At 30.9% G+C, this 14,059-nt stretch overlaps 1 long non-coding RNA gene across 1 annotated transcript; it reads left to right on the top strand.

Annotated features, from left to right (window-relative positions):
* Positions 1–7,396: 7,396 nt before the first annotated feature.
* Positions 7,397–10,649, top strand: LOC148209260 (uncharacterized). The gene is made up of 2 exons (XR_015787045.1): positions 7,397–7,978; positions 10,429–10,649. It is a non-coding gene; the product is annotated as an uncharacterized LOC148209260 (long non-coding RNA).
* The last annotated feature ends 3,410 nt before the right edge of the window (positions 10,650–14,059 follow it).

The following is a 14,059-nucleotide window of genomic DNA, read 5'->3' as shown; positions in this document are numbered from 1 at the left end:
CCTATATATATAATTTAAAGAAATCTTTATTAACCATTATATCAGGATCTCTCTTTAACTCGAATGCCGTATATCGGTTCATATTCATAGTACCCGCGATCTACTTGGGTGTCGCACAATGAATCTAATAGTTTTGAAGATATATAATAATAGTGCTATTTGAAGCAACTTTTTAACTCTTGTTAAAAAAAAATATGAGAAATTTAGCCTATTTTAAGATCATCTATGGATGATGAAGATTCTAAAATAGCTATCTTAAGAGGTGAGACAATCCAAATAATAATTCTTAGGTTTCTTGAACCATTTAAATTATTTTGTAATTTTTTTCTCTTCTGCTATCTTTGCTTTTGTTTTTTTATCTTTTTATATCTGTGAGTGTCCGGATCAGTTTATACGCACATCTATTAATCTCACGGGACAACCGTCTGACCCTTCAACATTTGGTGTTTGAAAACACATAGGAACAATTACTAATTCCTAAGATACGTAGATGGTTATCATGAAGTTTTTTTCTTCTGCTATTGTTAAAGTGTTTATAATTTCTCACTACTATGAAACTCACACTTCATCTATATTTCCATCATTGTATATTTGAAAGTTCATCAAAATTACCTCTTTTTTTTCTAACTCTCAAAGTGAGAAATTCTAAAAGTTGAAATTGCACATACACACACTTGTGGATCTCATTGAATCCCTTACAATATAGAAGCTCTCTCCACACACCTTTACCTTTCCTTCACCTCTTTGGCATCGTTTAGGGTTAGGGTTAGGTTCCGACCAAGTTTCAGCAGCTGACATTGTTTCCCCGATCACCGAAAGCTCCAACCAGCCATTGTTTTCCGACGGAGCATCCTCAAGATTCACATGAGATCGCCATCGGAGACGGGAGAAAAGAAATTCGTTTTTCGTCAATTGTCCGATCTCCTCTGATGGAGGACATGAGAATCTTGATGATGCTGCAGCGGCAATCAATGGTTTCAAAAAACCTTCCCTTCAACAGTTTCAGAGACTGCTAATAATTAAAGGTGAAACTCATCTGTTGCTTTTTTTCTCTTCTTTCTCTTCTTTTTTTCCTTTATTATTCTTAACAATATCTGGAGATCTGCTTCTGGGTTTTGATTATTCATAATGTTAAGTTTGTTGATCTTTTTTAATGAATATAATCTCAAGACTTATTCAATAAGTAGCAAGATTTGGATAAGCCTATACTAGCTAGATATAGGTGCTAATTAAAATTAATTCATAATTGATCCCTAGCTAGATAAAATGACCTAATTTATATTTGCTAGTATGACATATAATCGATCGTTTTTCTTAACCTCGATCGTTTTCGTGGGTTTGAAAAGTCTGAATTTGTGTGATGTGTATTTTAATTGTGTAGAAAAATGTGTTTTGGAGATGTGGGTTTGTGTTATTTTGCTCATATTTTGATTTCAGTCTTTAGTTGGAAAAAAAATTTGGGTGGATTTTAACACACCAATAATCGTTTTAAAAAATTTAATGGAATTTGATTTCTCTTTTGAGAGATGATCTCAAGTGGAGTACTCTTTCTATAAACACTTTTAAAAAATATTTATAATTGCATATGCTTCTTAATTAATTTAAAAAGACTTTAGTATAATTATCTGAAAGATATAAATTTAAAAGAAGTATTTATATCATCGATTTATAATAGGTAATTCTTAACATCAACAAAATCGTAATGATAATTGAATGTAGGTCCAACTTTCTAATATCGAAACTATTCAAACTCGACCCATGAATCAAACATGTCCTATCTTTTAGGACGAGAAAGATTTAGAATTCAGCTGAGTAGTGAAATGGTTGCTTTTATCGGTAGACATAGTTCCTTTATATGAGCTTTTCCAGAGCTGCACCAACTGATCTACTGAAGAATATCTGCATTTTCAGTTGCATAATCTATCTGAAAGAAATACAATAATGTCTGATGTCTCTGGGTTTTGTATTACTTTATTTTCTTTATTTATTTTTTTCGAGGTTTCCTAAGATTTTGGTCTTTGAGATGTCTGATTTTTGTAATTGAATCAAATACCTTTTTTTCTCTTTTAATAACTTGGATTTTGTTTTCATCTTGATTTGGGCAGATGTCTGTTGAGAGCAGCTTTTACAGATTAGGTTCAAAATTGTATATATCAATTTCTCCGACAAAATATACGAATATAAAGAATCCAAATAACTTAATTATAAAGTGTTTACTAAAGTTTCAAAATCTGAGCTGAAGAAATATTTATCTCGTCATTCATGAAATAAAAACTTTGGGTTAATTTCAAACATGTGTGATAAAAATTCAAGTTAGATCATTTTTCATCCTAATAATTGGATCAATGTGTATGATTATGGAATTTTAATTTAGGAACTATGTTTATGCAATGATTTGCACAACATCAATCTAGCTCGAACCCGATCCTTGCTCCGACCTGAAATGCGAAGAGAAAACTTATACAAGAGGACAAAATCTCCGACGCTCAAGTCAGTAAGCAGCTCGGACTCAATATTTAGTTCGAAGAGAAAATTCAATACCTGATAGTGGAATGAGGCTCTCTATTTATAGGTTTAGGTTCCGACATGGATTATAACAGACAGTTTCCTTGGTCGGTTTTGAGATCGGACGTGTCGGGTTCGAGCAGATCGAACTCAGACACTTTCTTGGAGATAACAGGTTGGTTCCTTAATAGGAAATGACAGTACTTCCATCACGGAAGGGTCCAAGATGGAACTCCCTCAATTTGTTCCTCTGAATCTTCTTTCAATGACGAGTCCCCGTCCTCCACGTGGCAATAGGATATTTCATCCCCAAACAAACTATATTGATACAAGTATAATATTTATTTAGGAATTCACATATTTCAACTATATCGTCGTTATATTAAATGTTTAATCCGAGCAATAACTTATCCCAAATTGACAAAATTGTTGCAAACAAATTCTTAACTACTATAGTGATGAAAATGTATAATATACCTATCACATCACTACCCCAGTTCAATTATCAAATCTTTCTACCAAAACGAGCATAGCTCAATGATATATCAATACTTCGAGGGTAAATTTGACATTTTATTATTGGACCTCAGTTTTTTTAAAAAATTTTGCTATATTTGCAAATCTAAAATGTAGATGTTAAATTTGTTATTTCCTTAAATGTTTTTGTCATATTTGTAACTACCCCTTATTTGTTTTAGTACAACATGTAGGAATATGTCAATTACCACTAAGCAAGGCTTGTTTTGACATTTACTTTATTTTTTTGTTAAACAATATTTTGCATGAGTAATTGGATAACTCAAATCAACACAATCCAAATACTACACAATTTGGTTCATTATTTAATAAAGATTTGTTTGGGTTAATCAATAAATTTACATTTGAGTTAGAAATTACTTAACAGGGACTCTTCCACTCCCACTTCCCACAGTTGGAAGATAAAAGAAAGGCCCATTAAGAAGCAGCTCCATCAGTACTGTAACTCCAATCTGAACATCCATTGGATTATTTCTCTCCATTTTTCCATCGGAATTTGACCGTGCTTTGGCAGGTAGCGGCGGAGGCCGCCGAACGCAGGAACGTGGGCGTCACATGGGCGCCATGTGTAGAGTCGCAATCGCGACACCGTCTTCTCACTTGGTCATTTTATCAAACACTTTCTCTGCACAATTCTCACACATATTCGTATACATTTCTGAGCTTGTTTTTGCAAATTTAGTAAACGGAAAAAGAAAATATCGCCAATTTGGATAACGATCAGGAAAAAGGACAAAAAGCAAAAAACGAAAAACGACAATTAACGGACAAATTTGTTGGGTGAAACGTGTGGTGGCTGTGTCTGGTTTGTTGTGGGGTAATATATATGAACGCTCTCACACATGTAAGAGTCAGAGAAACGTGAGGCCGTTATGGTCTATGGGCGTCGGTTACATTTTTATTGCCACTCAATTTATTACTTTTTGGGTGGTTTGTTTCCACCCTAATTTAAATAGCTGACATCTTTTTTTTTTATGAATTTATAAGAATATTTGAAAATACTTTGATAGTTTTGTTTGTTTGGGAGGATTCATAGGAAGAATGTATTAAAATTACGTATTTGTTACAACAATACATATCATTATGCCAACATGAGTATAGTTCAACGATAATTGACATGTATTCATTTCTTCGAGATTCGAAAGTTGAATCCTCATATCCCCAAATTGTTGTACTAAAAAATACATGTCATTATATAATAAATGAAGGATTGCATACTAAATTTCTATTGAAAATGAATTAAGATATTATACTATTGGCTAAAGTTTACTTTGTATCTAAATGTAGTATTTAGTCATTTATAGATCAATGCACTACATTTGTTTTTACTATGAATGAGAAATAAATAACAATTGATGATAAAAATATATATTGAAAAAAATAACGAAGGACAAAATTGTCAAAAGAAAATGTATTCAACGTGAAAATCTTAAAAATCCATGCAATATGGACATCTAGGATGTCGACATCGAAAAATGGATAAAACTTGACTCCTCACTAGTAATAAGCAATCTTATCTTTACCATCATTAAATATTTGACAACTCATCGTTTAAAAAAGAAAAAATTGTTTTTACCTTTTTTTTCTTTTAGTTGTCAAATATTTAATGGTGGTAAGAACATGGTACCTTACTAGTGAGAAGCTAAGTTTTATCCTCGAAAGATATTTCAACATCCAACATTTTTGTCAAACAAACACAAAATCTAGATGCACGTTCCATGGAAATCTCAAATTCCCACAAAACAAACGACTTTTCTTTTTTAATTCCAAAATATATCGTATGTTCATGGATTTTTTTTTTTATTTCAAAAAGGAAAAATGTGCATCACGACTAACTTTCTTGCGAAGGGAGCCATCAATTCCCTATTGCTATTGAAATTAGCCTCGTTTTACTATTAAGATTTCTCATCAAATAACGAAGTTCTTTAATGAGACTTTGAGCAAGGATGAAAGTCTTGGGAGAAAAGTTTAACATGAGAATGACCTCTCTAGCTTAATATTTTGAATTTAAAATTATAATTACAATTTCATGGTTCACTAATTAAAAACTTTATTTCTTATATCCGTCTTTTTTTTCCATTTAAAAAAAATACATAAATTTTGTCCCTAAGCTCTATTAGCTTAAAAAATGTTATTAAATTATTAAATACATAACTATATATACTTCACCTTGATTATACAATAGTTATATTATTGAACTGCATCATAGATGATAAAATCATGAAAAAAAATACCTATATATATCAAAGTAAAATATTATTATCATACCTAATTTTCAAAAATTAATTGTTATTTATATAATTTTTATATCATATATTAAAAAATTTATAAAGATTTTTGGGGCCACAACTCCTTCTCCATTTTAGCATGTCTCAATGACCATCAACTTTTTAAACAAATATTTTCATGTTCAACTAGCATTTATTTTTGTCTCTGAATTAAAAACATTAGATAAAATAAAGAAATAAAAGCTGCACAACAAATATAAACAAATATATATATATAAGTCTGAAATATTTTAAATAATTTGTTTAAGAGAGCTGCTGTTCCCTAACCTATAAACATGCCATAATCAATGGGGCGTTTTGCCTATTCCTTTTATTAATTTTCTTTGGTGTAAGACCTTATGCAAAATTAATTAGTTTAATTACATTACACTATATGTTTCCCCTTTTTAATATAAGATAAGATTAATTTGAATTTGAATTTTGTTATGAAAGTTGGTGAGGCCATCATTAATGCATGATTGGATTTTGTTCTTATTTGCTCCCATTATTGATTAAACACACACCACTAATAACTATTAGTCTTATTTAAATGTTCATATCTTGATCTTTTTTAAAGCTTGTTTATAATCTTTTCAAATCTACTTTTAACAAAAGTTGATGTCAAAGATTCTGAACGATATATACATATAGAATTGTCTTTTAAACTTTCACGGTTAAGTCTACAGGTGTCTAAACTTTAAAAAGTGTCTAGTATATCCTCAAATTTTCAATTTTATACCTAATAAGTAATTTACCACGCTTAGACTACGATGGGTCAAAGATCTATATGACACAAAAATAAAAAATTAAAATACCAACTAGACACTTTTAGTGTTCAATCAACCAAATATTGAAAATTTATAAACTCTTTAGACACTTTTAAAAGTTTACAGATTTAGTAGACACAATCGGGAAAGTTTAGAGATTGAATTTGTAATTTAATCTATAATTTTGTAGACAGTGAGATATTAAATTAAAGTTTGGAGCTAAAAGATTTACAATTTTATGGGAGATTAGATTATTTAAGAAGAAGATGAATGATGGGAAAATAGATTTTGTGTAATGTAATGATAATTAGCGAGGAAATTATTAGTAAGTGAATCAGGCGGGTAGAAATTACAATATAGAATGAGACATAATTTTGGGCTGCACTCAAAATCCATCTTTGAGGATTTTCTTGTCTCCCTTTTTCACATATTTTATTGTCCAAAGTTGGATATCACCATATCACAAAATCTTTGTTTCCAACGGATTGATTCATTTTTTTACTCTTTTTTTTTTTATAATCCCTCAATATTTTTTAATTTACTCTTGGCATCTTGTAAGAACTATAGCGAGGGTAAAAATATGGACGTAGATAGTGGAAAAATTTACGGTACTACGAGAATATTGGATACTCTTTTCATTTCTGCTTGTTATTTCATCATTGTATTAAAAATGATGTGTGGTCTATCAATATTAAAAATTTATTTATAAAGACAAAATCATAGTGTGAACATAAGAAACATCGAGAAAGATAATTTATGTTATCTATTAAGCTTAGTTTCAAGATGTATTAATTTCATTACTCATCAACGGCAGTTAAGACATCTTGTTTCTTCTCTAAATGTCGGAAGTTAAATCTCTCATCTCTACGTTTGTTGAACTAAAAAAATTCACAATTTAACAAAGACAAAAAGGTTAAAAGGTTAAAAATCATTTTGAATACTTTTAGAATTTTTAAAAACACTTTAATTGAACATTGTGATAAATTGAACAAATGTTTTTAATCAGTTTTTTCTTTATTTCAACCGGTACGAGATGGAGATTCGAATATCTGATTCGTCCTTTTAGTCAATGATACAATATATCTTTAACTAGTTGAAAGTAAAAATTACTATTAAAGAATTATGGTACACTACGTACCATTCTTATTTTGTTTGTGTTATTGTAATTTGAAATACTATACTTTAGTACTTAAAATTATTCTTAGGAACAATTCATTTTGGTCATTACCAATTTACCATTAGATTTTCAAAATACATTTTAACATAAACTATGCCACTTATTTCTAAATATGAAACCAAACTTCATATAAGGTTAAAAAGATGTCAGGTAAGATCTCTATTAAACAATTTCAACATAAAAAAAAATTAAAATTACAATAGAATTTCCAGCAAAATCAAGAAATTAGTAGAGAAGAAGGGAATTAGAAAGACTAAAACAAAATAATCATGGAAAGTTCAAAGGATTAGTAATCTTAGGTTTGTTAACAGAGAGAAGAGACCGATGGACATGGAGCGGAGGGGATTCATCATTCATGTATCTGATTCTGAATCAAAAGAACAATGTGGGCATGGTTAATGGAAGTTGCTGCTTCATTTTCAGCGCCTTAATTTCTCTGTTCATTGAAGAAGGGCACTGGTTCGGGATTTGGGGTTTTTGAGCAGGAAGAAACATGTCTTTTTGGGGGAAGTGAAAGCCAAATCCGGAGCCCTAAGCAAGGAAGAACCGACCACTGTTTTAAATGAGAATCCATGATTTGGGTCAGTGAACAATGATCAGAATCCAATCATTTGCGGGTGGTCAAACAAAAAAGTGCCCTCAAGGTGTTCGACGAAAGGCCCGTGAGACAATCGAAGGGACAACCATATCTTGTGCTTGTTCCGGAAGTTGTCTTGTCTGGTGAGGTTAGTAGTACCAAACCACTCCTTTTTCGAAGCTTTTTTCAATGAACTATTGGGTATGGCTAAAAATTTGGGATAATTTGATCATTTTTGTTTGTGGTCTATATGCATTTAACCTCGGATGAACCCAGAAAACTAGCTAATTGCACATGTTCTGAGATTGAAACCCCATGGAAATGAGAACTGTTGAGAATCTGATTACTCTGTTTTAGTACATTGGTTTGCTCTGTATTGAAACCATCTCCACTTGCATTCTTGTGGTTTATTTAGCATTGTTTTGAACTCTGATGGGAGAATGGGGAAGAATGCATAAGGGGCCTTTTAGTTCATTCTTCTGTGCCTGTGCTGAGACTTTGACCCATTTTTGGCATCTTATTTCAGTGGGATTACTGAAATTAGTTTGTTTGGTTATCTTTGTAGAGTAGTTTAAGGTTTAGATTAATCTTACATCTACACATGGGATCATGTGCTTTTGCTTTTGGCAGTTTGAGAGAGATAGAGAGAGAATGGTTTGACTTGACCAGTGGGGAATAAAATCCTTGTTTGTATAATCTGAAGTTAAATTAACATCATAATCTTTGCAACATTTTTCTCAATAAAATTGGTGTTGTCCATGCATGCATGTGCAAAATATACTAGTTTAGTTTATTATTCTTATTGACGTTCATATAATGTATAGATTAAAATGTTAGGTATCATATCTCTCTCTATGTATTTAATGAAATAGTAATAGACACAAAAATCAAGGTCTTTTTAAATAAATGCTATATTTTTTAAGAAGTTAGTTGAATTGAAACAGAATAATCTGAAAATTTATATGAAACTTATTTTAATTTAGATGAGAATTGTCTCTGACGATTTGATTCAAAATAGTGTTTTATTGACCATCTAATAAGATATTATCTGGAAGAGATGATCTAAAGAAAGAAATGAAAAGTGCGGAATGAAACTAATTTTTTCTTGATAGGATGATCTCAAACATTATCACCCTTTTCATTTTGTTTTTGTTTTTTTTTTTAGTTTCCAAACCACTGTGTTAACGTCTTCAAATCCCATCTTCAAGTTCACTTGATTCTTCACATAATCCCCAGAGAAAATCTATAGAGATTTGATTATGAATAGTAAATCTTCCCTATTCTTCCTCCTTAGAGAGAGGAACTGATTCCTTTACTAATTAATAGACCCCAACTTTAATTCACTGCTCAAAAGCCATGCCTTGAAAGGAACTTTTCAACAACACAGTTACAATATGTAAAAGAACAAACAAAAAAAAAAAAAAAGTTAAACAAGAGAGAGGTTAAAATGCATTTTTATGAGCTGGTAAGCACCTCCAAGAAGAGTGACAAACTCTCTATTGAACTTAAAACACCATGACCACTGTTTTGTTGTGTCCAAAAATCATTCATCGATCCCGAGGAATAGGTCAAGTATTGTCTTCGTCCTTATATAATCTTATTCTTTAGATTTTTATCATTTGAATACGACAATTTAGAGCAAATCGAATTGGGCAGCTACACGATTTTGTTATTCTTCTACATTTCAATATTTTAGAAATCGAAATACCTTGCATTTTCACATATCGAAATCATGTCCAAGAACCACCCCGTTGTTATAACAACGGGTAGACATTTGGTCCGAAGAATCCAAAAGAAAAAAAAAATTCTCAACAACTGAAGGAATCCCAAGCTCATACAATAGCAAAGAGAGCATCTTTAGAAAACATGAATATGACAAGATTTCGCCGGACTCTTTTGGTGTTTAAAATGTTTTGCCGTGTCTTAATCTCTCACATAAGAAATCCCAAATGGAATCAAAACATTGTCCAAAGATTACAAAATTAAACAAATCCAATTAACTCCAGGCCTCAATAACCCCCTAATGATTGCTCTTTCAATTCTGTAATTATTTAGTTGCTTTAGCTCTTCATGCAGAGAATGAGCCAAAAGCATACGTTTTTTTTCTTTCTGCAAGCAGTTGCAAGCGTTTCTCTTTGCAGCTGGAATTGTTTTTGAAATTGTTAGTCAAAGATTCCTCGTTCATCCAATGAGCAAAAAAAGGGGAACAGAAAGCAAAGAGGGAGCTACTGATCATTTTCATGCTTAACTTTCTTTTCTTTTTTTTAATCAGATAATCATTTTCATCTTTTTTTCTCTGTCATTATGTAAGAAATTAATGTCAGCCGTTGTCATGACATATATAATCGTGTCCTAACTCCTAATATATAATTTCATGTTTGTTATTCGTTTGATATAAAGTTCAAAATGTAATAGACTTTTAGTTGTTTTTTTTTGTTTTTAGTATTTTGAAAGGGACATTTTCATGTTATGATGAAAAGATTTCGACTATTTATGAAGTATATTTAAACTGTTTTTTTTCCGACTTTCATTTCCCTTTTTCTTCTTATGCATTTTCAATATATTTGTCGTGAACTAACCCACAGAGTAAATCAATAGGCACTCCTCCATCATGGCTGCATGAACATGAAAGAGGTTCGGCTACACAATTCAATACATCCCGATAAGCTTGGTCATTTCTCCCAACTATTCCCTTCAAGTTCCACTCTCTCTTATATATATCTAGTTCACGTGTTTGAGAAGTTTTGGTTTGTTTAATTTGAACTTGACAAGGAATGAGTTTCAGAAGTATGAGTTTATTAAACTCATATTTAGTTATAGATTTTGATATATATAAACTAGTGTCTAGCTTGAGAGATTTTGATTGTAGAAGTATGTTATCTATTATATAGTCTACGAACTAGGCAAGATTTCCTAACATCAAGTTATACAAATCCAAACTCATAAGCCAAATACTTCTTTTAAAATCATATCTCCACATTTTCAAACTATTAAAATTTGAAAATGTGGAACAAATGACATAAAAGACACGTAAGTTACAATGCTCTTGCTTGTAATAATCTTCCATTACACTATAAATATTAATAGGTTCTCAAAGTCATTATATAATACGACAACTTGGACGAACCCTCCCACTACACCAATGTACAAAAACAAGATTCGTCTCTCTCAAACACTGTTTTCTCAGTAACTCTAGTTAGATGACAACTTGAACGAAATCTATAGTGATCAAAAGTATGATTTATGGATACAACCCTCCCACTACACCAATAGAAGATTCTTCTCACTCTCACTCTCACTCTCAAACACAAACATTGTTTCCTCAACAACTCTAGTTAGGTGTTTGAACGGTCCTCCTATAACATGTAGCATTTATGGATAGAATACAACAAATATGGATGTGGGGAAGGAAAGCGCTTAAAATTGGAGATCAGAGGAAGGGAAGAATGAGGCACAGACAGATTGCGAATGGGAAGAAGTTGCGTAGGGTGGACCAAAAAGAAGTGACATTTCACATCAGGTGGGGAGAGGGGTTGTGTGTTTGTTTAATTTGTTGAATATGTTATGTGCATAGAGAAGAGGCATGAAAAAAGAAGTGAAAACCCATGATGGTGAATCCTCAGGCTCATAACACCACCTCTCCTCTGCTTCTCCACTTGTACAAAAAGGCTCAAAATGCCAAAATCTTTCTTGATAGACAACTCTTCATCAATTCCCCCTTTACTTTTGAAATTCTGATTGATCATGGCCTGGCCCCCACATGCCTACCTGACCCCACCAATCCCAGTACTCTTCCTTTTCATTTTTAACCTCTCCTAAAAACCCACTTGGGATTGCCAAAAGATTGTGTGGACATCTTTCAGATCTCTCTCTCTCTGTCTCTGTGTGGAAAAAGTTTGAACTTCTTTAGCTTATTTGGGTCTTTGGATTGGAAGGTGTTCCAAAAGAATAGAACAAATTGGTCTGATTTGTTGTGTGAAAAAAAAGTGGGTGTTAAGAGAGATTTCCCTATGCCCTTATACTTCAGTTGTAATATCAGTTGATTTAAATTTGTCATTTCCTTTTTTATTGTATAGTCAGAATTAGTATGTGAGATGCAACTCATCTTCCTAATGATTGAAAATCTTGGAAGATATATTATGGTTTAAATGTCATTTTCTATTCTCTAGTTTTTAGAAAAATTGCTCTCAGAGATGGCTGGCCTTGTGAAATTCTCATTTATTTGTACTTTGTAAGGTCAGTGTCTTCAGTAATTTGATAAAATGCACTCTGTTTTTAAAATAAGAAAATGAAATTTATGTTACAATCAAGATGGATTAAAAAAAAAATCAATTTTGGCCACAAGTATGTAAAAAAGTCAATCAATTTGAACCTTTCGATAATTAAATATTATCAACAATAAATTTAATTATTACATTTGGAAAAATTTATTATGATACTCTTGATTTTTTTTCAATACAATGTCATAAACGAGAAGGTGGAGATCCGAACTTATGACAAATATCTAACTGTCTAACTGTTTGAGTTATATTCAGAATCTCAATACTTCTCTATTTTGAATGAATTAAAATTTTAAAAAGGCATTTGATTCATGGGAAGTCAAATTTATATTTGGTATATAAACTTGTTAATCTTGTGAGATTAAGCTGGAGTGTTTATAGGTTAGGTTTGATTAAGTTAAGTTCATGACTTATTGAACCGAACTAAATTGTTGAAATTATAAATTTATCCAATTCAAACAATTGCTAGATGATAGACTCGATGCAAACCAAAATATGGTTTAGGACTTGTTAATCAAATTTTTATTTTTAAGTTTCATAGTTTAAACAATAAAAATTGCACTTGAAAGTCCTATCTCTTAAATCAAAACATTGACTTTAAAACATCACAAACTCACAAGACTAAGAGAAACTCAAACTTCACAAATCCATCTCTTAAATGAAAATATGAACTTTACAAATTAACAAAACTAATGTAAACTCAAACTTCTCAAATCTCTCTCTTAAATCAAACTATTATCCTAACAAACCAAAAGCTCACAAAAATTAACACAAAACCCAAACTTTTCAAAATTATTCTCCACATAAATGTAAGATTTTCAATATAAAATCATGAAAGCTCAGCTTTTCAAACATGAAAAGGAGATTACAAAACAATTACCCTGGACAACTGGCATTGGAGTAAAGAAAAAAAAAAGCCCATTTTTACAATCCCTAGATTTTTTTTACAGTTACTGTCCAATTGTGACATCCTGCATTAAATCCCTCTCTCTCCTCTTTCTCTCTCTATAATTTCAATGGGCTACCTTTTTTTTTTTTTTTTTTTTTTTTGCAAAAATATTAGTAGCCCATGACGTGTGCTTTGGAAACCCACCTCCATTATAATAATCCCTACTCGAATTAGATTCTCTATTTTTATAATACTATATATATAAAAGTTAAATTACAAATTTAACTTTCAACTTTACCTATCTTAACTTTAAAAATGTAATAAATTTTTAAACCTTTAATTTTGTATCTAATGTGTCTTTAAACTTTAACGGTGATTAATATTTTCAAAAAATGTAATAAATTTTTAAACCTTTAATTTTGTATCTAACGTGTCTTTAAACTTTAACAGTGATTAATATTTTCAATTTTGTGTTCATTACATTCTTGACATATTTGAAATGGTTGTTAAAATTTACAAACCTATCTAAAAATTTGGTAATCTTTTGAAAAATGTCAAACTTATTAGACCAATAAAGAATTTATAAATTTATTAAACATAAAATTTAAAATTTAAAAACATATTAAACACTTTTTAAAATTAAGAGACTTTTGTAGACATTACAAAAATACTCAGAACTTTGTCATTTGTTTAAAAAACAGTCTGTCCTTTCAAAAAGTTCAATAATATCCCGTGAATGTCTGGATCAGCCTACACGTATCTCGACTAATCTTGTGGAACAACTAGCTGATCCTACAATATTTAGTACCAGAAAACAATAGAAACTACTAATTCTTTTGACATATCATAAACAGTCACTTGTGGGTCCGTCATTCTTTCTACTCTTAAATTTTTTTTATAATCAAATCTATCGTAGTATATGTATGATCACCTCATTTTAAATTTTGATTCGTCAACTTTCCGTTCAAAATACTAAGAAAGAAAGTCGTATTAAAGGTTTGGAAAGGATAGGGATGGTTTTCATATGGCGTATCTCTCGATGGAGAAAGGAAAGAAAAGC

The sequence above is a fragment of the Momordica charantia genome, assembly GCF_013281855.1.
Source record: "Momordica charantia cultivar OHB3-1 chromosome 9 unlocalized genomic scaffold, Mcharantia_2.0 BLBB01000009.1, whole genome shotgun sequence".
NCBI classification, from domain to species: Eukaryota; Viridiplantae; Streptophyta; class Magnoliopsida; order Cucurbitales; family Cucurbitaceae; genus Momordica; species Momordica charantia.
The sequence above is the reverse complement of the archived record's forward strand: the minus strand, read 5'-3'. Positions and strand labels throughout refer to the sequence as shown.